We start from the raw sequence: 23,133 nt of genomic DNA on the forward strand, positions 1-23,133 counted from the left end.
TCCTCGTTAGTATAGTGGTCAGTATCCCCGCCTGTCACGCGGGAGACCGGGGTTCAATTCCCCGACGGGGAGGTTAAACCTTTTCTGGATTTTTTTTAGTTCTTGACAAATATTCTTGAAGATTAGGCTGAGTCAAGTAGGGAATGGGTGCCAAGAACTGACTCTTTAAGAAAAAAGCACCGGCAACGCTAGTCATCGTACAATATTTGTGCACAATTGCTTACATTAGGCGGCCGGTCCACTTTATTGAGTCCCCCTCAGCACCATTTAGTGCTCCTGTTGTCTGCGAAGTCCAAATTGTAACCCTGAATCAGTTCCTCTTCTGACCCTTTGTATCATGTTACATGACGAGTAATGATCACCTGTTAGCTTTATCCCTAATTATAACTCTCACTCTTTCCCTGCATCTAACCCTAGCTCTAATCCCATCATTAACCTCGGTCCGGGCACACGCGTGAACCCTTACTCTCATCTCAGCCTCTCCTGGTGATACATCACACCTGGCATCGTTTGCTCCCTGTGGGCTGTGGGAAATTTGCTACCAGCACGCCCTGGAAGTGGGGCTCATTCCGCTGCAACGGGAGGTCTTCCCAGGACGCGTCACAGCTCAACGCAAGAGCTCCTGGGTTTCGAAGGCTCTTGCAGCAAGCCTTCACAAAGCAGCAGGGAGCGCCGTTCCAGATGGGAAACTTGAGACTGGATGTCCAGAAAAGCAAGACGTCAGAAGCGAAACCTTTTTCCTGCAGGGTGTGGCATACCATCCGCTTGCTCATTGCGACAGAGGTGGCACTAATGAAGGAAGAGGTCAACGTTACGTTCTTCTTTAAAATGCAAGGCCAGGAAAAGTGGCAGCGGTGGGATTTGAACCCACGCCTCCGAAGAGACTGGAGCCTTAATCCAGCACCTTAGACCGCTCGGCCACGCTACCTCCCTCCTAGTCGCCGAAAGCGGAACTTGACCCGTTGCCCGGCCCGCTTTAGTGCTTTGCCTTTTCTCCTTGGAAAGTCTGGAGACAGGCAGTGGAAGGGCAGGCAAACTGTCAGGTGCGCAGAGGAGGGGAGACCATGAGGCAAGGTGGGAGATGGGGGCAAGAAGTGAGAAAAAAACTAATCGCAAGCTAGGGCAGGATTCGGAAAGTGAAGCCGAAAAGGGGCTTAGCATGCAGCCCAGGGGTTTCTTTGACTGTCCTAAGCCCACAGGGACTTTGCCGTCCTCAGCTCATGAGACTTGAGATGGGTAGCTTGATTTGCTGAGGAAATGCGGGATGACAGATTCAACTCTGGAGTCAAACATAGCCCGGAACTATCGCCTTAAACTGAGTTTTAAGCCTGGTGCCGATAAAAAGAAAGAAATTAGCCTTAGCTCGGGCAAGCCGTTTGACGGGGGAAAATGAGACCCCCTAGGCCATCTAGGTGGTCGCTGGATGCTGTGCAGACATCAGCAGCTGTTCATTTCATGCCCTCACGTCTCCTCGTTAGTATAGTGGTCAGTATCCCCGCCTGTCACGCGGGAGACCGGGGTTCAATTCCCCGACGGGGAGGTTAAACCTTTTCTGGATTTTTTTTAGTTCTTGACAAATATTCTTGAAGATTAGGCTGAGTCAAGTAGGGAATGGGTGCCAAGAACTGACTCTTTAAGAAAAAAGCACCGGCAACGCTAGTCATCGTACAATATTTGTGCACAATTGCTTACATTAGGCGGCCGGTCCACTTTATTGAGTCCCCCTCAGCACCATTTAGTGCTCCTGTTGTCTGCGAAGTCCAAATTGTAACCCTGAATCAGTTCCTCTTCTGACCCTTTGTATCATGTTACATGACGAGTAATGATCACCTGTTAGCTTTATCCCTAATTATAACTCTCACTCTTTCCCTGCATCTAACCCTAGCTCTAATCCCATCATTAACCTCGGTCCGGGCACACGCGTGAACCCTTACTCTCATCTCAGCCTCTCCTGGTGATACATCACACCTGGGATCGTTTGCTCCCTGTGGGCTGTGGGAAATTTGCTACCAGCACGCCCTGGAAGTGGGGCTCATTCCGCTGCAACGGGAGGTCTTCCCAGGACGCGTCACAGCTCAACGCAAGAGCTCCTGGGTTTCGAAGGCTCTTGCAGCAAGCCTTCACAAAGCAGCAGGGAGCGCCGTTCCAGATGGGAAACTTGAGACTGGATGTCCAGAAAAGCAAGACGTCAGAAGCGAAACCTTTTTCCTGCAGGGTGTGGCATACCATCCGCTTGCTCATTGCGACAGAGCTGGCACTAATGAAGGAAGAGGTCAACGTTACGTTCTTCTTTAAAATGCAAGGCCAGGAAAAGTGGCAGCGGTGGGATTTGAACCCACGCCTCCGAAGAGACTGGAGCCTTAATCCAGCGCCTTAGACCGCTCGGCCACGCTACCTCCCTGCTAGTCGCCGAAAGCGGAACTTGACCCGTTGCCCGGCCCGCTTTAGTGCTTTGCCTTTTCTCCTTGGAAAGTCTGGAGACAGGCAGTGGAAGGGCAGGCAAACTGTGAGGTGCGCAGAGGAGGGGAGACCATGAGGCAAGGTGGGAGATGGGGGCAAGAAGTGAGAAAAAAACTAATCGCAAGCTAGGGCAGGATTCGGAAAGTGAAGCCGAAAAGGGGCTTAGCATGCAGCCCAGGGGTTTCTTTGACTGTCCTAAGCCCACAGGGACTTTGCCGTCCTCAGCTCATGAGACTTGAGATGGGTAGCTTGATTTGCTGAGGAAATGCGGGATGACAGATTCAACTCTGGAGTCAAACATAGCCCGGAACTATCGCCTTAAACTGAGTTTTAAGCCTGGTGCCGATAAAAAGAAAGAAATTAGCCTTAGATCGGGCAAGCCGTTTGACGGGGGAAAATGAGACCCCCTAGGCCATCTAGGTGGTCGCTGGATGCTGTGCAGACATCAGCAGCTGTTCATTTCATGCCCTCACGTCTCCTCGTTAGTATAGTGGTCAGTATCCCCGCCTGTCACGCGGGAGACCGGCCCGACGGGGAGGTTAAACCTTTTCTGGATTTTTTTTAGTTCTTGACAAATATTCTTGAAGATTAGGCTGAGTCAAGTAGGGAATGGGTGCCAAGAACTGACTCTTTAAGAAAAAAGCACCGGCAACGCTAGTCATCGTACAATATTTGTGCACAATTGCTTACATTAGGCGGCCGGTCCACTTTATTGAGTCCCCCTCAGCACCATTTAGTGCTCCTGTTGTCTGCGAAGTCCAAATTGTAACCCTGAATCAGTTCCTCTTCTGACCCTTTGTATCATGTTACATGACGAGTAATGATCACCTGTTAGCTTTATCCCTAATTATAACTCTCACTCTTTCCCTGCATCTAACCCTAGCTCTAATCCCATCATTAACCTCGGTCCGGGCACACGCGTGAACCCTTACTCTCATCTCAGCCTCTCCTGGTGATACATCACACCTGGGATCGTTTGCTCCCTGTGGGCTGTGGGAAATTTGCTACCAGCACGCCCTGGAAGTGGGGCTCATTCCGCTGCAACGGGAGGTCTTCCCAGGACGCGTCACAGCTCAACGCAAGAGCTCCTGGGTTTCGAAGGCTCTTGCAGCAAGCCTTCACAAAGCAGCAGGGAGCGCCGTTCCAGATGGGAAACTTGAGACTGGATGTCCAGAAAAGCAAGACGTCAGAAGCGAAACCTTTTTCCTGCAGGGTGTGGCATACCATCCGCTTGCTCATTGCGACAGAGGTGGCACTAATGAAGGAAGAGGTCAACGTTACGTTCTTCTTTAAAATGCAAGGCCAGGATAAGTGGCAGCGGTGGGATTTGAACCCACGCCTCCGAAGAGACTGGAGCCTTAATCCAGCGCCTTAGACCGCTCGGCCACGCTACCTCCCTGCTAGTCGCCGAAAGCGGAACTTGACCCGTTGCCCGGCCCGCTTTAGTGCTTTGCCTTTTCTCCTTGGAAAGTCTGGAGACAGGCAGTGGAAGGGCAGGCAAACTGTCAGGTGCGCAGAGGAGGGGAGACCATGAGGCAAGGTGGGAGATGGGGGCAAGAAGTGAGAAAAAAACTAATCGCAAGCTAGGGCAGGATTCGGAAAGTGAAGCCGAAAAGGGGCTTAGCATGCAGCCCAGGGGTTTCTTTGACTGTCCTAAGCCCACAGGGACTTTGCCGTCCTCAGCTCATGAGACTTGAGATGGGTAGCTTGATTTGCTGAGGAAATGCGGGATGACAGATTCAACTCTGGAGTCAAACATAGCCCGGAACTATCGCCTTAAACTGAGTTTTAAGCCTGGTGCCGATAAAAAGAAAGAAATTAGCCTTAGATCGGGCAAGCCGTTTGACGGGGGAAAATGAGACCCCCTAGGCCATCTAGGTGGTCGCTGGATGCTGTGCAGACATCAGCAGCTGTTCATTTCATGCCCTCACGTCTCCTCGTTAGTATAGTGGTCAGTATCCCCGCCTGTCACGCGGGAGACCGGGGTTCCCCGACGGGGAGGTTAAACCTTTTCTGGATTTTTTTTAGTTCTTGACAAATATTCTTGAAGATTAGGCTGAGTCAAGTAGGGAATGGGTGCCAAGAACTGACTCTTTAAGAAAAAAGCACCGGCAACGCTAGTCATCGTACAATATTTGTGCACAATTGCTTACATTAGGCGGCCGGTCCACTTTATTGAGTCCCCCTCAGCACCATTTAGTGCTCCTGTTGTCTGCGAAGTCCAAATTGTAACCCTGAATCAGTTCCTCTTCTGACCCTTTGTATCATGTTACATGACGAGTAATGATCACCTGTTAGCTTTATCCCTAATTATAACTCTCACTCTTTCCCTGCATCTAACCCTAGCTCTAATCCCATCATTAACCTCGGTCCGGGCACACGCGTGAACCCTTACTCTCATCTCAGCCTCTCCTGGTGATACATCACACCTGGCATCGTTTGCTCCCTGTGGGCTGTGGGAAATTTGCTACCAGCACGCCCTGGAAGTGGGGCTCATTCCGCTGCAACGGGAGGTCTTCCCAGGACGCGTCACAGCTCAACGCAAGAGCTCCTGGGTTTCGAAGGCTCTTGCAGCAAGCCTTCACAAAGCAGCAGGGAGCGCCGTTCCAGATGGGAAACTTGAGACTGGATGTCCAGAAAAGCAAGACGTCAGAAGCGAAACCTTTTTCCTGCAGGGTGTGGCATACCATCCGCTTGCTCATTGCGACAGAGGTGGCACTAATGAAGGAAGAGGTCAACGTTACGTTCTTCTTTAAAATGCAAGGCCAGGAAAAGTGGCAGCGGTGGGATTTGAACCCACGCCTCCGAAGAGACTGGAGCCTTAATCCAGCACCTTAGACCGCTCGGCCACGCTACCTCCCTCCTAGTCGCCGAAAGCGGAACTTGACCCGTTGCCCGGCCCGCTTTAGTGCTTTGCCTTTTCTCCTTGGAAAGTCTGGAGACAGGCAGTGGAATGGCAGGCAAACTGTCAGGTGCGCAGAGGAGGGGAGACCATGAGGCAAGGTGGGAGATGGGGGCAAGAAGTGAGAAAAAAACTAATCGCAAGCTAGGGCAGGATTCGGAAAGTGAAGCCGAAAAGGGGCTTAGCATGCAGCCCAGGGGTTTCTTTGACTGTCCTAAGCCCACAGGGACTTTGCCGTCCTCAGCTCATGAGACTTGAGATGGGTAGCTTGATTTGCTGAGGAAATGCGGGATGACAGATTCAACTCTGGAGTCAAACATAGCCCGGAACTATCGCCTTAAACTGAGTTTTAAGCCTGGTGCCGATAAAAAGAAAGAAATTAGCCTTAGCTCGGGCAAGCCGTTTGACGGGGGAAAATGAGACCCCCTAGGCCATCTAGGTGGTCGCTGGATGCTGTGCAGACATCAGCAGCTGTTCATTTCATGCCCTCACGTCTCCTCGTTAGTATAGTGGTCAGTATCCCCGCCTGTCACGCGGGAGACCGGGGTTCAATTCCCCGACGGGGAGGTTAAACCTTTTCTGGATTTTTTTTAGTTCTTGACAAATATTCTTGAAGATTAGGCTGAGTCAAGTAGGGAATGGGTGCCAAGAACTGACTCTTTAAGAAAAAAGCACCGGCAACGCTAGTCATCGTACAATATTTGTGCACAATTGCTTACATTAGGCGGCCGGTCCACTTTATTGAGTCCCCCTCAGCACCATTTAGTGCTCCTGTTGTCTGCGAAGTCCAAATTGTAACCCTGAATCAGTTCCTCTTCTGACCCTTTGTATCATGTTACATGACGAGTAATGATCACCTGTTAGCTTTATCCCTAATTATAACTCTCACTCTTTCCCTGCATCTAACCCTAGCTCTAATCCCATCATTAACCTCGGTCCGGGCACACGCGTGAACCCTTACTCTCATCTCAGCCTCTCCTGGTGATACATCACACCTGGGATCGTTTGCTCCCTGTGGGCTGTGGGAAATTTGCTACCAGCACGCCCTGGAAGTGGGGCTCATTCCGCTGCAACGGGAGGTCTTCCCAGGACGCGTCACAGCTCAACGCAAGAGCTCCTGGGTTTCGAAGGCTCTTGCAGCAAGCCTTCACAAAGCAGCAGGGAGCGCCGTTCCAGATGGGAAACTTGAGACTGGATGTCCAGAAAAGCAAGACGTCAGAAGCGAAACCTTTTTCCTGCAGGGTGTGGCATACCATCCGCTTGCTCATTGCGACAGAGCTGGCACTAATGAAGGAAGAGGTCAACGTTACGTTCTTCTTTAAAATGCAAGGCCAGGAAAAGTGGCAGCGGTGGGATTTGAACCCACGCCTCCGAAGAGACTGGAGCCTTAATCCAGCACCTTAGACCGCTCGGCCACGCTACCTCCCTGCTAGTCGCCGAAAGCGGAACTTGACCCGTTGCCCGGCCCGCTTTAGTGCTTTGCCTTTTCTCCTTGGAAAGTCTGGAGACAGGCAGTGGAAGGGCAGGCAAACTGTCAGGTGCGCAGAGGAGGGGAGACCATGAGGCAAGGTGGGAGTTGGGGGCAAGAAGTGAGAAAAAAACTAATCGCAAGCTAGGGCAGGATTCGGAAAGTGAAGCCGAAAAGGGGCTTAGCATGCAGCCCAGGGGTTTCTTTGACTGTCCTAAGCCCACAGGGACTTTGCCGTCCTCAGCTCATGAGACTTGAGATGGGTAGCTTGATTTGCTGAGGAAATGCGGGATGACAGATTCAACTCTGGAGTCAAACATAGCCCGGAACTATCGCCTTAAACTGAGTTTTAAGCCTGGTGCCGATAAAAAGAAAGAAATTAGCCTTAGATCGGGCAAGCCGTTTGACGGGGGAAAATGAGACCCCCTAGGCCATCTAGGTGGTCGCTGGATGCTGTGCAGACATCAGCAGCTGTTCATTTCATGCCCTCACGTCTCCTCGTTAGTATAGTGGTCAGTATCCCCGCCTGTCACGCGGGAGACCGGGGAGGTTAAACCTTTTCTGGATTTTTTTTAGTTCTTGACAAATATTCTTGAAGATTAGGCTGAGTCAAGTAGGGAATGGGTGCCAAGAACTGACTCTTTAAGAAAAAAGCACCGGCAACGCTAGTCATCGTACAATATTTGTGCACAATTGCTTACATTAGGCGGCCGGTCCACTTTATTGAGTCCCCCTCAGCACCATTTAGTGCTCCTGTTGTCTGCGAAGTCCAAATTGTAACCCTGAATCAGTTCCTCTTCTGACCCTTTGTATCATGTTACATGACGAGTAATGATCACCTGTTAGCTTTATCCCTAATTATAACTCTCACTCTTTCCCTGCATCTAACCCTAGCTCTAATCCCATCATTAACCTCGGTCCGGGCACACGCGTGAACCCTTACTCTCATCTCAGCCTCTCCTGGTGATACATCACACCTGGGATCGTTTGCTCCCTGTGGGCTGTGGGAAATTTGCTACCAGCACGCCCTGGAAGTGGGGCTCATTCCGCTGCAACGGGAGGTCTTCCCAGGACGCGTCACAGCTCAACGCAAGAGCTCCTGGGTTTCGAAGGCTCTTGCAGCAAGCCTTCACAAAGCAGCAGGGAGCGCCGTTCCAGATGGGAAACTTGAGACTGGATGTCCAGAAAAGCAAGACGTCAGAAGCGAAACCTTTTTCCTGCAGGGTGTGGCATACCATCCGCTTGCTCATTGCGACAGAGCTGGCACTAATGAAGGAAGAGGTCAACGTTACGTTCTTCTTTAAAATGCAAGGCCAGGAAAAGTGGCAGCGGTGGGATTTGAACCCACGCCTCCGAAGAGACTGGAGCCTTAATCCAGCACCTTAGACCGCTCGGCCACGCTACCTCCCTGCTAGTCGCCGAAAGCGGAACTTGACCCGTTGCCCGGCCCGCTTTAGTGCTTTGCCTTTTCTCCTTGGAAAGTCTGGAGACAGGCAGTGGAAGGGCAGGCAAACTGTCAGGTGCGCAGAGGAGGGGAGACCATGAGGCAAGGTGGGAGTTGGGGGCAAGAAGTGAGAAAAAAACTAATCGCAAGCTAGGGCAGGATTCGGAAAGTGAAGCCGAAAAGGGGCTTAGCATGCAGCCCAGGGGTTTCTTTGACTGTCCTAAGCCCACAGGGACTTTGCCGTCCTCAGCTCATGAGACTTGAGATGGGTAGCTTGATTTGCTGAGGAAATGCGGGATGACAGATTCAACTCTGGAGTCAAACATAGCCCGGAACTATCGCCTTAAACTGAGTTTTAAGCCTGGTGCCGATAAAAAGAAAGAAATTAGCCTTAGATCGGGCAAGCCGTTTGACGGGGGAAAATGAGACCCCCTAGGCCATCTAGGTGGTCGCTGGATGCTGTGCAGACATCAGCAGCTGTTCATTTCATGCCCTCACGTCTCCTCGTTAGTATAGTGGTCAGTATCCCCGCCTGTCACGCGGGAGACCGGGGAGGTTAAACCTTTTCTGGATTTTTTTTAGTTCTTGACAAATATTCTTGAAGATTAGGCTGAGTCAAGTAGGGAATGGGTGCCAAGAACTGACTCTTTAAGAAAAAAGCACCGGCAACGCTAGTCATCGTACAATATTTGTGCACAATTGCTTACATTAGGCGGCCGGTCCACTTTATTGAGTCCCCCTCAGCACCATTTAGTGCTCCTGTTGTCTGCGAAGTCCAAATTGTAACCCTGAATCAGTTCCTCTTCTGACCCTTTGTATCATGTTACATGACGAGTAATGATCACCTGTTAGCTTTATCCCTAATTATAACTCTCACTCTTTCCCTGCATCTAACCCTAGCTCTAATCCCATCATTAACCTCGGTCCGGGCACACGCGTGAACCCTTACTCTCATCTCAGCCTCTCCTGGTGATACATCATACCTGGGATCGTTTGCTCCCTGTGGGCTGTGGGAAATTTGCTACCAGCACGCCCTGGAAGTGGGGCTCATTCCGCTGCAACGGGAGGTCTTCCCAGGACGCGTCACAGCTCAACGCAAGAGCTCCTGGGTTTCGAAGGCTCTTGCAGCAAGCCTTCACAAAGCAGCAGGGAGCGCCGTTCCAGATGGGAAACTTGAGACTGGATGTCCAGAAAAGCAAGACGTCAGAAGCGAAACCTTTTTCCTGCAGGGTGTGGCATACCATCCGCTTGCTCATTGCGACAGAGGTGGCACTAATGAAGGAAGAGGTCAACGTTACGTTCTTCTTTAAAATGCAAGGCCAGGAAAAGTGGCAGCGGTGGGATTTGAACCCACGCCTCCGAAGAGACTGGAGCCTTAATCCAGCGCCTTAGACCGCTCGGCCACGCTACCTCCCTGCTAGTCGCCGAAAGCGGAACTTGACCCGTTGCCCGGCCCGCTTTAGTGCTTTGCCTTTTCTCCTTGGAAAGTCTGGAGACAGGCAGTGGAAGGGCAGGCAAACTGTCAGGTGCGCAGAGGAGGGGAGACCATGAGGCAAGGTGGGAGATGGGGGCAAGAAGTGAGAAAAAAACTAATCGCAAGCTAGGGCAGGATTCGGAAAGTGAAGCCGAAAAGGGGCTTAGCATGCAGCCCAGGGGTTTCTTTGACTGTCCTAAGCCCACAGGGACTTTGCCGTCCTCAGCTCATGAGACTTGAGATGGGTAGCTTGATTTGCTGAGGAAATGCGGGATGACAGATTCAACTCTGGAGTCAAACATAGCCCGGAACTATCGCCTTAAACTGAGTTTTTAGCCTGGTGCCGATAAAAAGAAAGAAATTAGCCTTAGATCGGGCAAGCCGTTTGACGGGGGAAAATGAGACCCCCTAGGCCATCTAGGTGGTCGCTGGATGCTGTGCAGACATCAGCAGCTGTTCATTTCATGCCCTCACGTCTCCTAGTTAGTATAGTGGTCAGTATCCCCGCCTGTCACGCGGGAGACCGGGGTTCAATTCCCCGACGGGGAGGTTAAACCTTTTCTGGATTTTTTTTAGTTCTTGACAAATATTCTTGAAGATTAGGCTGAGTCAAGTAGGGAATGGGTGCCAAGAACTGACTCTTTAAGAAAAAAGCACCGGCAACGCTATTCATCGTACAATATTTGTGCACAATTGCTTACATTAGGCGGCCGGTCCACTTTATTGAGTCCCCCTCAGCACCATTTAGTGCTCCTGTTGTCTGCGAAGTCCAAATTGTAACCCTGAATCAGTTCCTCTTCTGACCCTTTGTATCATGTTACATGACGAGTAATGATCACCTGTTAGCTTTATCCCTAATTATAACTCTCACTCTTTCCCTGCATCTAACCCTAGCTCTAATCCCATCATTAACCTCGGTCCGGGCACACGCGTGAACCCTTACTCTCATCTCAGCCTCTCCTGGTGATACATCACACCTGGGATCGTTTGCTCCCTGTGGGCTGTGGGAAATTTGCTACCAGCACGCCCTGGAAGTGGGGCTCATTCCGCTGCAACGGGAGGTCTTCCCAGGACGCGTCACAGCTCAACGCAAGAGCTCTTGGGTTTCGAAGGCTCTTGCAGCAAGCCTTCACAAAGCAGCAGGGAGCGCCGTTCCAGATGGGAAACTTGAGACTGGATGTCCAGAAAAGCAAGACGTCAGAAGCGAAACCTTTTTCCTGCAGGGTGTGGCATACCATCCGCTTGCTCATTGCGACAGAGCTGGCACTAATGAAGGAAGAGGTCAACGTTACGTTCTTCTTTAAAATGCAAGGCCAGGAAAAGTGGCAGCGGTGGGATTTGAACCCACGCCTCCGAAGAGACTGGAGCCTTAATCCAGCACCTTAGACCGCTCGGCCACGCTACCTCCCTGCTAGTCGCCGAAAGCGGAACTTGACCCGTTGCCCGGCCCGCTTTAGTGCTTTGCCTTTTCTCCTTGGAAAGTCTGGAGACAGGCAGTGGAAGGGCAGGCAAACTGTCAGGTGCGCAGAGGAGGGGAGACCATGAGGCAAGGTGGGAGTTGGGGGCAAGAAGTGAGAAAAAAACTAATCGCAAGCTAGGGCAGGATTCGGAAAGTGAAGCCGAAAAGGGGCTTAGCATGCAGCCCAGGGGTTTCTTTGACTGTCCTAAGCCCACAGGGACTTTGCCGTCCTCAGCTCATGAGACTTGAGATGGGTAGCTTGATTTGCTGAGGAAATGCGGGATGACAGATTCAACTCTGGAGTCAAACATAGCCCGGAACTATCGCCTTAAACTGAGTTTTAAGCCTGGTGCCGATAAAAAGAAAGAAATTAGCCTTAGATCGGGCAAGCCGTTTGACGGGGGAAAATGAGACCCCCTAGGCCATCTAGGTGGTCGCTGGATGCTGTGCAGACATCAGCAGCTGTTCATTTCATGCCCTCACGTCTCCTCGTTAGTATAGTGGTCAGTATCCCCGCCTGTCACGCGGGCAATTCCCCGACGGGGAGGTTAAACCTTTTCTGGATTTTTTTTAGTTCTTGACAAATATTCTTGAAGATTAGGCTGAGTCAAGTAGGGAATGGGTGCCAAGAACTGACTCTTTAAGAAAAAAGCACCGGCAACGCTAGTCATCGTACAATATTTGTGCACAATTGCTTACATTAGGCGGCCGGTCCACTTTATTGAGTCCCCCTCAGCACCATTTAGTGCTCCTGTTGTCTGCGAAGTCCAAATTGTAACCCTGAATCAGTTCCTCTTCTGACCCTTTGTATCATGTTACATGACGAGTAATGATCACCTGTTAGCTTTATCCCTAATTATAACTCTCACTCTTTCCCTGCATCTAACCCTAGCTCTAATCCCATCATTAACCTCGGTCCGGGCACACGCGTGAACCCTTACTCTCATCTCAGCCTCTCCTGGTGATACATCACACCTGGGATCGTTTGCTCCCTGTGGGCTGTGGGAAATTTGCTACCAGCACGCCCTGGAAGTGGGGCTCATTCCGCTGCAACGGGAGGTCTTCCCAGGACGCGTCACAGCTCAACGCAAGAGCTCCTGGGTTTCGAAGGCTCTTGCAGCAAGTCTTCACAAAGCAGCAGGGAGCGCCGTTCCAGATGGGAAACTTGAGACTGGATGTCCAGAAAAGCAAGACGTCAGAAGCGAAACCTTTTTCCTGCAGGGTGTGGCATACCATCCGCTTGCTCATTGCGACAGAGGTGGCACTAATGAAGGAAGAGGTCAACGTTACGTTCTTCTTTAAAATGCAAGGCCAGGAAAAGTGGCAGCGGCGGGATTTGAACCCACGCCTCCGAAGAGACTGGAGCCTTAATCCAGCGCCTTAGACCGCTCGGCCACGCTACCTCCCTGCTAGTCGCCGAAAGCGGAACTTGACCCGTTGCCCGGCCCGCTTTAGTGCTTTGCCTTTTCTCCTTGGAAAGTCTGGAGACAGGCAGTGGAAGGGCAGGCAAACTGTCAGGTGCGCAGAGGAGGGGAGACCATGAGGCAAGGTGGGAGATGGGGGCAAGAAGTGAGAAAAAAACTAATCGCAAGCTAGGGCAGGATTCGGAAAGTGAAGCCGAAAAGGGGCTTAGCATGCAGCCCAGGGGTTTCTTTGACTGTCCTAAGCCCACAGGGACTTTGCCGTCCTCAGCTCATGAGACTTGAGATGGGTAGCTTGATTTGCTGAGGAAATGCGGGATGACAGATTCAACTCTGGAGTCAAACATAGCCCGGAACTATCGCCTTAAACTGAGTTTTAAGCCTGGTGCCGATAAAAAGAAAGAAATTAGCCTTAGATCGGGCAAGCCGTTTGACGGGGGAAAATGAGACCCCCTAGGCCATCTAGGTGGTCGCTGGATGCTGTGCAGACATCAGCAGCTGTTCATTTCATGCCCTCACGTCTCCTCGTTAGTATAGTGGTCAGTATCCCCTTCCCCGACGGGGAGGTTAAACCTTTTCTGGATTTTTTTTAGTTCTTGACAAATATTCTTGAAGATTAGGCTGAGTCAAGTAGGGAATGGGTGCCAAGAACTGACTCTTTAAGAAAAAAGCACCGGCAACGCTAGTCATCGTACAATATTTGTGCACAATTGCTTACATTAGGCGGCCGGTCCACTTTATTGAGTCCCCCTCAGCACCATTTAGTGCTCCTGTTGTCTGCGAAGTCCAAATTGTAACCCTGAATCAGTTCCTCTTCTGACCCTTTGTATCATGTTACATGACGAGTAATGATCACCTGTTAGCTTTATCCCTAATTATAACTCTCACTCTTTCCCTGCATCTAACCCTAGCTCTAATCCCATCATTAACCTCGGTCCGGGCACACGCGTGAACCCTTACTCTCATCTCAGCCTCTCCTGGTGATACATCACACCTGGGATCGTTTGCTCCCTGTGGGCTGTGGGAAATTTGCTACCAGCACGCCCTGGAAGTGGGGCTCATTCCGCTGCAACGGGAGGTCTTCCCAGGACGCGTCACAGCTCAACGCAAGAGCTCCTGGGTTTCGAAGGCTCTTGCAGCAAGCCTTCACAAAGCAGCAGGGAGCGCCGTTCCAGATGGGAAACTTGAGACTGGATGTCCAGAAAAGCAAGACGTCAGAAGCGAAACCTTTTTCCTGCAGGGTGTGGCATACCATCCGCTTGCTCATTGCGACAGAGGTGGCACTAATGAAGGAAGAGGTCAACGTTACGTTCTTCTTTAAAATGCAAGGCCAGGAAAAGTGGCAGCGGTGGGATTTGAACCCACGCCTCCGAAGAGACTGGAGCCTTAATCCAGCGCCTTAGACCGCTCGGCCACGCTACCTCCCTGCTAGTCGCCGAAAGCGGAACTTGACCCGTTGCCCGGCCCGCTTTAGTGCTTTGCCTTTTCTCCTTGGAAAGTCTGGAGACAGGCAGTGGAAGGGCAGGCAAACTGTCAGGTGCGCAGAGGAGGGGAGACCATGAGGCAAGGTGGGAGATGGGGGCAAGAAGTGAGAAAAAAACTAATCGCAAGCTAGGGCAGGATTCGGAAAGTGAAGCCGAAAAGGGGCTTAGCATGCAGCCCAGGGGTTTCTTTGACTGTCCTAAGCCCACAGGGACTTTGCCGTCCTCAGCTCATGAGACTTGAGATGGGTAGCTTGATTTGCTGAGGAAATGCGGGATGACAGATTCAACTCTGGAGTCAAACATAGCCCGGAACTATCGCCTTAAACTGAGTTTTAAGCCTGGTGCCGATAAAAAGAAAGAAATTAGCCTTAGATCGGGCAAGCCGTTTGACGGGGGAAAATGAGACCCCCTAGGCCATCTAGGTGGTCGCTGGATGCTGTGCAGACATCAGCAGCTGTTCATTTCATGCCCTCACGTCTCCTCGTTAGTATAGTGGTCAGTATCCCCGCCTGTCACGCGGGAGACCGGGGTTCCCCGACGGGGAGGTTAAACCTTTTCTGGATTTTTTTTAGTTCTTGACAAATATTCTTGAAGATTAGGCTGAGTCAAGTAGGGAATGGGTGCCAAGAACTGACTCTTTAAGAAAAAAGCACCGGCAACGCTAGTCATCGTACAATATTTGTGCACAATTGCTTACATTAGGCGGCCGGTCCACTTTATTGAGTCCCCCTCAGCACCATTTAGTGCTCCTGTTGTCTGCGAAGTCCAAATTGTAACCCTGAATCAGTTCCTCTTCTGACCCTTTGTATCATGTTACATGACGAGTAATGATCACCTGTTAGCTTTATCCCTAATTATAACTCTCACTCTTTCCCTGCATCTAACCCTAGCTCTAATCCCATCATTAACCTCGGTCCGGGCACACGCGTGAACCCTTACTCTCATCTCAGCCTCTCCTGGTGATACATCACACCTGGGATCGTTTGCTCCCTGTGGGCTGTGGGAAATTTGCTACCAGCACGCCCTGGAAGTGGGGCTCATTCCGCTGCAACGGGAGGTCTTCCCAGGACGCGTCACAGCTCAACGCAAGAGCTCCTGGGTTTCGAAGGCTCTTGCAGCAAGTCTTCACAAAGCAGCAGGGAGCGCCGTTCCAGATGGGAAACTTGAGACTGGATGTCCAGAAAAGCAAGACGTCAGAAGCGAAACCTTTTTCCTGCAGGGTGTGGCATACCATCCGCTTGCTCATTGCGACAGAGGTGGCACTAATGAAGGAAGAGGTCAACGTTACGTTCTTCTTTAAAATGCAAGGCCAGGAAAAGTGGCAGCGGTGGGATTTGAACCCACGCCTCCGAAGAGACTGGAGCCTTAATCCAGCGCCTTAGACCGCTCGGCCACGCTACCTCCCTGCTAGTCGCCGAAAGCGGAACTTGACCCGTTGCCCGGCCCGCTTTAGTGCTTTGCCTTTTCTCCTTGGAAAGTCTGGAGACAGGCAGTGGAAGGGCAGGCAAACTGTCAGGTGCGCAGAGGAGGGGAGACCATGAGGCAAGGTGGGAGATGGGGGCAAGAAGTGAGGAAAAAACTAATCGCAAGCTAGGGCAGGATTCGGAAAGTGAAGCCGAAAAGGGGCTTAGCATGCAGCCCAGGGGTTTCTTTGACTGTCCTAAGCCCACAGGGACTTTGCCGTCCTCAGCTCATGAGACTTGAGATGGGTAGCTTGATTTGCTGAGGAAATGCGGGATGACAGATTCAACTCTGGAGTCAAACATAGCCCGGAACTATCGCCTTAAACTGAGTTTTAAGCCTGGTGCCGATAAAAAGAAAGAAATTAGCCTTAGATCGGGCAAGCCGTTTGACGGGGGAAAATGAGACCCCCTAGGCCATCTAGGTGGTCGCTGGATGCTGTGCAGACATCAGCAGCTGTTCATTTCATGCCCTCACGTCTCCTCGTTAGTATAGTGGTCAGTATCCCCGCCTGTCACGCGGGAGACCGGGGTTCTTTTCTGGATTTTTTTTAGTTCTTGACAAATATTCTTGAAGATTAGGCTGAGTCAAGTAGGGAATGGGTGCCAAGAACTGACTCTTTAAGAAAAAAGCACCGGCAACGCTAGTCATCGTACAATATTTGTGCACAATTGCTTACATTAGGCGGCCGGTCCACTTTATTGAGTCCCCCTCAGCACCATTTAGTGCTCCTGTTGTCTGCGAAGTCCAAATTGTAACCCTGAATCAGTTCCTCTTCTGACCCTTTGTATCATGTTACATGACGAGTAATGATCACCTGTTAGCTTTATCCCTAATTATAACTCTCACTCTTTCCCTGCATCTAACCCTAGCTCTAATCCCATCATTAACCTCGGTCCGGGCACACGCGTGAACCCTTACTCTCATCTCAGCCTCTCCTGGTGATACATCACACCTGGGATCGTTTGCTCCCTGTGGGCTGTGGGAAATTTGCTACCAGCACGCCCTGGAAGTGGGGCTCATTCCGCTGCAACGGGAGGTCTTCCCAGGACGCGTCACAGCTCAACGCAAGAGCTCCTGGGTTTCGAAGGCTCTTGCAGCAAGCCTTCACAAAGCAGCAGGGAGCGCCGTTCCAGATGGGAAACTTGAGACTGGATGTCCAGAAAAGCAAGACGTCAGAAGCGAAACCTTTTTCCTGCAGGGTGTGGCATACCATCCGCTTGCTCATTGCGACAGAGGTGGCACTAATGAAGGAAGAGGTCAACGTTACGTTCTTCTTTAAAATGCAAGGCCAGGAAAAGTGGCAGCGGTGGGATTTGAACCCACGCCTCCGAAGAGACTGGAGCCTTAATCCAGCACCTTAGACCGCTCGGCCACGCTACCTCCCTGCTAGTCGCCGAAAGCGGAACTTGACCCGTTGCCCGGCCCGCTTTAGTGCTTTGCCTTTTCTCCTTGGAAAGTCTGGAGACAGGCAGTGGAAGGGCAGGCAAACTGTCAGGTGCGCAGAGGAGGGGAGACCATGAGGCAAGGTGGGAGATGGGGGCAAGAAGTGAGAAAAAAACTAATCGCAAGCTAGGGCAGGATTCGGAAAGTGAAGCCGAAAAGGGGCTTAGCATGCAGCCCAGGGGTTTCTTTGACTGTCCTAAGCCCACAGGGACTTTGCCGTCCTCAGCTCATGAGACTTGAGATGGGTAGCTTGATTTGCTGAGGAAATGCGGGATGACAGATTCAACTCTGGAGTCAAACATAGCCCGGAACTATCGCCTTAAACTGAGTTTTAAGCCTGGTGCCGATAAAAAGAAAGAAATTAGCCTTAGATCGGGCAAGCCGTTTGACGGGGGAAAATGAGACCCCCTAGGCCATCTAGGTGGTCGCTGGATGCTGTGCAGACATCAGCAGCTGTTCATTTCATGCCCTCACGTCTCCTCGTTAGTATAGTGGTCAGTATCCCCGCCTGTCACGCGGACCGGGGTTCAATTCCCCGACGGGGAGGTTAAACCTTTTCTGGATTTTTTTTAGTTCTTGACAAATATTCTTGAAGATTAGGCTGAGTCAAGTAGGGAATGGGTGCCAAGAACTGACTCTTTAAGAAAAAAGCACCGGCAACGCTAGTCATCGTACAATATTTGTGCACAATTGCTTACATTAGGCGGCCGGTCCACTTTATTGAGTCCCCCTCAGCACCATTTAGTGCTCCTGTTGTCTGCGAAGTCCAAATTGTAACCCTGAATCAGTTCCTCTTCTGACCCTTTGTATCATGTTACATGACGAGTAATGATCACCTGTTAGCTTTATCCCTAATTATAACTCTCACTCTTTCCCTGCATCTAACCCTAGCTCTAATCCCATCATTAACCTCGGTCCGGGCACACGCGTGAACCCTTACTCTCATCTCAGCCTCTCCTGGTGATACATCACACCTGGGATCGTTTGCTCCCTGTGGGCTGTGGGAAATTTGCTACCAGCACGCCCTGGAAGTGGGGCTCATTCCGCTGCAACGGGAGGTCTTCCCAGGACGCGTCACAGCTCAACGCAAGAGCTCCTGGGTTTCGAAGGCTCTTGCAGCAAGCCTTCACAAAGCAGCAGGGAGCGCCGTTCCAGATGGGAAACTTGAGACTGGATGTCCAGAAAAGCAAGACGTCAGAAGCGAAACCTTTTTCCTGCAGGGTGTGGCATACCATCCGCTTGCTCATTGCGACAGAGCTGGCACTAATGAAGGAAGAGGTCAACGTTACGTTCTTCTTTAAAATGCAAGGCCAGGAAAAGTGGCAGCGGTGGGATTTGAACCCACGCCTCCGAAGAGACTGGAGCCTTAATCCAGCACCTTAGACCGCTCGGCCACGCTACCTCCCTGCTAGTCGCCGAAAGCGGAACTTGACCCGTTGCCCGGCCCGCTTTAGTGCTTTGCCTTTTCTCCTTGGAAAGTCTGGAGACAGGCAGTGGAAGGGCAGGCAAACTGTCAGGTGCGCAGAGGAGGGGAGACCATGAGGCAAGGTGGGAGTTGGGGGCAAGAAGTGAGAAAAAAACTAATCGCAAGCTAGGGCAGGATTCGGAAAGTGAAGCCGAAAAGGGGCTTAGCATGCAGCCCAGGGGTTTCTTTGACTGTCCTAAGCCCACAGGGACTTTGCCGTCCTCAGCTCATGAGACTTGAGATGGGTAGCTTGATTTGCTGAGGAAATGCGGGATGACAGATTCAACTCTGGAGTCAAACATAGCCCGGAACTATCGCCTTAAACTGAGTTTTAAGCCTGGTGCCGATAAAAAGAAAGAAATTAGCCTTAGATCGGGCAAGCCGTTTGACGGGGGAAAATGAGACCCCCTAGGCCATCTAGGTGGTCGCTGGATGCTGTGCAGACATCAGCAGCTGTTCATTTCATGCCCTCACGTCTCCTCGTTAGTATAGTGGTCAGTATCCCCGCCTGTCACGCGGGAGACCGGGGAGGTTAAACCTTTTCTGGATTTTTTTTAGTTCTTGACAAATATTCTTGAAGATTAGGCTGAGTCAAGTAGGGAATGGGTGCCAAGAACTGACTCTTTAAGAAAAAAGCACCGGCAACGCTAGTCATCGTACAATATTTGTGCACAATTGCTTACATTAGGCGGCCGGTCCACTTTATTGAGTCCCCCTCAGCACCATTTAGTGCTCCTGTTGTCTGCGAAGTCCAAATTGTAACCCTGAATCAGTTCCTCTTCTGACCCTTTGTATCATGTTACATGACGAGTAATGATCACCTGTTAGCTTTATCCCTAATTATAACTCTCACTCTTTCCCTGCATCTAACCCTAGCTCTAATCCCATCATTAACCTCGGTCCGGGCACACGCGTGAACCCTTACTCTCATCTCAGCCTCTCCTGGTGATACATCACACCTGGGATCGTTTGCTCCCTGTGGGCTGTGGGAAATTTGCTACCAGCACGCCCTGGAAGTGGGGCTCATTCCGCTGCAACGGGAGGTCTTCCCAGGACGCGTCACAGCTCAACGCAAGAGCTCCTGGGTTTCGAAGGCTCTTGCAGCAAGCCTTCACAAAGCAGCAGGGAGCGCCGTTCCAGATGGGAAACTTGAGACTGGATGTCCAGAAAAGCAAGACGTCAGAAGCGAAACCTTTTTCCTGCAGGGTGTGGCATACCATCCGCTTGCTCATTGCGACAGAGGTGGCACTAATGAAGGAAGAGGTCAACGTTACGTTCTTCTTTAAAATGCAAGGCCAGGAAAAGTGGCAGCGGTGGGATTTGAACCCACGCCTCCGAAGAGACTGGAGCCTTAATGCAGCGCCTTAGACCGCTCGGCCACGCTACCTCCCTGCTAGTCGCCGAAAGCGGAACTTGACCCGTTGCCCGGCCCGCTTTAGTGCTTTGCCTTTTCTCCTTGGAAAGTCTGGAGACAGGCAGTGGAAGGGCAGGCAAACTGTCAGGTGCGCAGAGGAGGGGAGACCATGAGGCAAGGTGGGAGATGGGGGCAAGAAGTGAGAAAAAAACTAATCGCAAGCTAGGGCAGGATTCGGAAAGTGAAGCCGAAAAGGGGCTTAGCATGCAGCCCAGGGGTTTCTTTGACTGTCCTAAGCCCACAGGGACTTTGCCGTCCTCAGCTCATGAGACTTGAGATGGGTAGCTTGATTTGCTGAGGAAATGCGGGATGACAGATTCAACTCTGGAGTCAAACATAGCCCGGAACTATCGCCTTAAACTGAGTTTTAAGCCTGGTGCCGATAAAAAGAAAGAAATTAGCCTTAGATCGGGCAAGCCGTTTGACGGGGGAAAATGAGACCCCCTAGGCCATCTAGGTGGTCGCTGGATGCTGTGCAGACATCAGCAGCTGTTCATTTCATGCCCTCACGTCTCCTCGTTAGTATAGTGGTCAGTATCCCCGCCTGTCACGCGGGAGACCGGGGAGGTTAAACCTTTTCTGGATTTTTTTTAGTTCTTGACAAATATTCTTGAAGATTAGGCTGAGTCAAGTAGGGAATGGGTGCCAAGAACTGACTCTTTAAGAAAAAAGCACCGGCAACGCTAGTCATCGTACAATATTTGTGCACAATTGCTTACATTAGGCGGCCGGTCCACTTTATTGAGTCCCCCTCAGCACCATTTAGTGCTCCTGTTGTCTGCGAAGTCCAAATTGTAACCCTGAATCAGTTCCTCTTCTGACCCTTTGTATCATGTTACATGACGAGTAATGATCACCTGTTAGCTTTATCCCTAATTATAACTCTCACTCTTTCCCTGCATCTAACCCTAGCTCTAATCCCATCATTAACCTCGGTCCGGGCACACGCGTGAACCCTTACTCTCATCTCAGCCTCTCCTGGTGATACATCACACCTGGGATCGTTTGCTCCCTGTGGGCTGTGGGAAATTTGCTACCAGCACGCCCTGGAAGTGGGGCTCATTCCGCTGCAACGGGAGGTCTTCCCAGGACGCGTCACAGCTCAACGCAAGAGCTCCTGGGTTTCGAAGGCTCTTGCAGCAAGCCTTCACAAAGCAGCAGGGAGCGCCGTTCCAGATGGGAAACTTGAGACTGGATGTCCAGAAAAGCAAGACGTCAGAAGCGAAACCTTTTTCCTGCAGGGTGTGGCATACCATCCGCTTGCTCATTGCGACAGAGGTGGCACTAATGAAGGAAGAGGTCAACGTTACGTTCTTCTTTAAAATGCAAGGCCAGGAAAAGTGGCAGCGGTGGGATTTGAACCCACGCCTCCGAAGAGACTGGAGCCTTAATGCAGCGCCTTAGACCGCTCGGCCACGCTACCTCCCTGCTAGTCGCCGAAAGCGGAACTTGACCCGTTGCCCGGCCCGCTTTAGTGCTTTGCCTTTTCTCCTTGGAAAGTCTGGAGACAGGCAGTGGAAGGGCAGGCAAACTGTCAGGTGCGCAGAGGAGGGGAGACCATGAGGCAAGGTGGGAGATGGGGGCAAGAAGTGAGAAAAAAACTAATCGCAAGCTAGGGCAGGATTCGGAAAGTGAAGCCGAAAAGGGGCTTAGCATGCAGCCCAGGGGTTTCTTTGACTGTCCTAAGCCCACAGGGACTTTGCCGTCCTCAGCTCATGAGACTTGAGATGGGTAGCTTGATTTGCTGAGGAAATGCGGGATGACAGATTCAACTCTGGAGTCAAACATAGCCCGGAACTATCGCCTTAAACTGAGTTTTAAGCCTGGTGCCGATAAAAAGAAAGAAATTAGCCTTAGATCGGGCAAGCCGTTTGACGGGGGAAAATGAGACCCCCTAGGCCATCTAGGTGGTCGCTGGATGCTGTGCAGACATCAGCAGCTGTTCATTTCATGCCCTCACGTCTCCTCGTTAGTATAGTGGTCAGTATCCCCGCCTGTCACGCGGGAGACCGGGGAGGTTAAACCTTTTCTGGATTTTTTTTAGTTCTTGACAAATATTCTTGAAGATTAGGCTGAGTCAAGTAGGGAATGGGTGCCAAGAACTGACTCTTTAAGAAAAAAGCACCGGCAACGCTAGTCATCGTACAATATTTGTGCACAATTGCTTACATTAGGCGGCCGGTCCACTTTATTGAGTCCCCCTCAGCACCATTTAGTGCTCCTGTTGTCTGCGAAGTCCAAATTGTAACCCTGAATCAGTTCCTCTTCTGACCCTTTGTATCATGTTACATGACGAGTAATGATCACCTGTTAGCTTTATCCCTAATTATAACTCTCACTCTTTCCCTGCATCTAACCCTAGCTCTAATCCCATCATTAACCTCGGTCCGGGCACACGCGTGAACCCTTACTCTCATCTCAGCCTCTCCTGGTGATACATCACACCTGGGATCGTTTGCTCCCTGTGGGCTGTGGGAAATTTGCTACCAGCACGCCCTGGAAGTGGGGCTCATTCCGCTGCAACGGGAGGTCTTCCCAGGACGCGTCACAGCTCAACGCAAGAGCTCCTGGGTTTCGAAGGCTCTTGCAGCAAGCCTTCACAAAGCAGCAGGGAGCGCCGTTCCAGATGGGAAACTTGAGACTGGATGTCCAGAAAAGCAAGACGTCAGAAGCGAAACCTTTTTCCTGCAGGGTGTGGCATACCATCCGCTTGCTCATTGCGACAGAGCTGGCACTAATGAAGGAAGAGGTCAACGTTACGTTCTTCTTTAAAATGCAAGGCCAGGAAAAGTGGCAGCGGTGGGATTTGAACCCACGCCTCCGAAGAGACTGGAGCCTTAATCCAGCACCTTAGACCGCTCGGCCACGCTACCTCCCTGCTAGTCGCCGAAAGCGGAACTTGACCCGTTGCCCGGCCCGCTTTAGTGCTTTGCCTTTTCTCCTTGGAAAGTCTGGAGACAGGCAGTGGAAGGGCAGGCAAACTGTCAGGTGCGCAGAGGAGGGGAGACCATGAGGCAAGGTGGGAGTTGGGGGCAAGAAGTGAGAAAAAAACTAATCGCAAGCTAGGGCAGGATTCGGAAAGTGAAGCCGAAAAGGGGCTTAGCATGCAGCCCAGGGGTTTCTTTGACTGTCCTAAGCCCACAGGGACTTTGCCGTCCTCAGCTCATGAGACTTGAGATGGGTAGCTTGATTTGCTGAGGAAATGCGGGATGACAGATTCAACTCTGGAGTCAAA

General features: G+C 51.3%; 8 non-coding genes across 8 annotated transcripts; 3 read left to right on the forward strand and 5 right to left on the reverse strand.

Moving 5' to 3' along the window:
• TRNAD-GUC (transfer RNA aspartic acid (anticodon GUC)) lies at window positions 1-72 on the forward strand. Its single transcript has one exon. It is a non-coding gene; the product is annotated as a tRNA-Asp (tRNA).
• Window positions 73-1,468: 1,396 nt separating this feature from the next.
• TRNAD-GUC (transfer RNA aspartic acid (anticodon GUC)) lies at window positions 1,469-1,540 on the forward strand. The gene has a single exon. It is a non-coding gene; the product is annotated as a tRNA-Asp (tRNA).
• Window positions 1,541-2,314: 774 nt separating this feature from the next.
• TRNAL-AAG (transfer RNA leucine (anticodon AAG)) lies at window positions 2,315-2,396 on the reverse strand. Its single transcript has one exon. It is a non-coding gene; the product is annotated as a tRNA-Leu (tRNA).
• A 1,376-nt stretch (window positions 2,397-3,772) lies between these two features.
• On the reverse strand, window positions 3,773-3,854 carry TRNAL-AAG (transfer RNA leucine (anticodon AAG)). The gene has a single exon. It is a non-coding gene; the product is annotated as a tRNA-Leu (tRNA).
• A 2,003-nt stretch (window positions 3,855-5,857) lies between these two features.
• On the forward strand, window positions 5,858-5,929 carry TRNAD-GUC (transfer RNA aspartic acid (anticodon GUC)). The gene has a single exon. It is a non-coding gene; the product is annotated as a tRNA-Asp (tRNA).
• Window positions 5,930-9,603: 3,674 nt separating this feature from the next.
• On the reverse strand, window positions 9,604-9,685 carry TRNAL-AAG (transfer RNA leucine (anticodon AAG)). Its single transcript has one exon. It is a non-coding gene; the product is annotated as a tRNA-Leu (tRNA).
• Window positions 9,686-13,968: 4,283 nt separating this feature from the next.
• On the reverse strand, window positions 13,969-14,050 carry TRNAL-AAG (transfer RNA leucine (anticodon AAG)). Its single transcript has one exon. It is a non-coding gene; the product is annotated as a tRNA-Leu (tRNA).
• A 1,381-nt stretch (window positions 14,051-15,431) lies between these two features.
• On the reverse strand, window positions 15,432-15,513 carry TRNAL-AAG (transfer RNA leucine (anticodon AAG)). Its single transcript has one exon. It is a non-coding gene; the product is annotated as a tRNA-Leu (tRNA).
• Window positions 15,514-23,133: the final 7,620 nt, after the last annotated feature.

Source organism: Ambystoma mexicanum, unplaced genomic scaffold, assembly GCF_040938575.1.
Source record: "Ambystoma mexicanum isolate Mex_15411 unplaced genomic scaffold, UKY_AmexF1_1 Mex_scaf89, whole genome shotgun sequence".
Taxonomy (NCBI): domain Eukaryota; kingdom Metazoa; phylum Chordata; class Amphibia; order Caudata; family Ambystomatidae; genus Ambystoma; species Ambystoma mexicanum.